Here is a 1,094-nt window from a genome sequence, read left to right as displayed (position 1 = left end):
GAAAGAAAAATACCAGACACTTGGATGCTCTTCCGAAATACTACATGAATCTCCTCCCAAAAAGACGCAGTATGTGATAAATTACTCAGCGAGATGAAAGTGAACATTTGCATGACACAGAATCATTTAGGGGACTTTGGTTCAAGTTCTTACTGCGGATTTCTGATTCCAGTTTCCTAGTTTTAGGCAAACCCGTAGAAAAGTAACTTTTGCCGTGGAAAAATAAGTTTTGCCTTGAAATAATTAATTTTTTGCGTCAAGAGATGGTTTGGTGTGATACGTTCTGGTGAAGGTGGATCAGACAGGTTGTCCGTGGTAAGAGGGCGGCTTTTGATGACATACTCAGCTTCAGTCATCAAAGTGCTTGACGCCTCATCCTCAAGCTGGGTGCCTTGTTCTTGTAATAAAAATGAGAGAACTGATCTAACAGACTCTATAACCCTCTCCCAAATGCTTCCCACGTAAGATGCAGCAGGCACGTCCATGCAAAAATCAATCTAATAACAAGCTTTGGTGAATAGGGAAAACTTAACGAGAACTAGGTCTAGTTCTTGTAAGGCGGTAGAGAGTTCATTTCTGGTGCCCACAAAATTGGTACCTTAGTCTGAGCGTAGTTTGCGGACCTTCTTTTGTCTATTGATGGAGCGGCGTGGCGCTCTAATGAACGAATCGGCTTCCATCGAGTTGAGCATCTTGAGGTGGATAGCACGAGATGCTAAGCACATGAAGTTCAGTCCATAGCACTTCAAGGTCAAGGAACCGAAAACATCCATGTCTATATAGTGAAAGGGTGCTGCCAGAGACACACGGATTTTTTGTCAGGTATGACATCTTCTGGGTTATAGGTAAACTTCGCAACTTTCGGCACACAACGCAATTTAAAATTGTCTGCGCTACTGTAGAACGGCCGTCTATGATCCAATACCCAGCCTGACGAATTGTGTTGTGGGTCATTCTACATCCTTGGTGGTGTTCGATCTTTGAGTGGCAGTGGTGCACGATGAGTTCAGTGATGTAACTGCACATTGGTAGGATGAGAGGATCTTCGATTACTACAGGTGATGCCGCGCGACGAATACCGTTAACAAAGCGAT

This window comes from Montipora capricornis, chromosome 10 (assembly GCF_036669925.1).
Source record: "Montipora capricornis isolate CH-2021 chromosome 10, ASM3666992v2, whole genome shotgun sequence".
NCBI lineage: Eukaryota > Metazoa > Cnidaria > Anthozoa > Scleractinia > Acroporidae > Montipora > Montipora capricornis.
Note: the sequence above shows the minus strand (reverse complement) of the source record.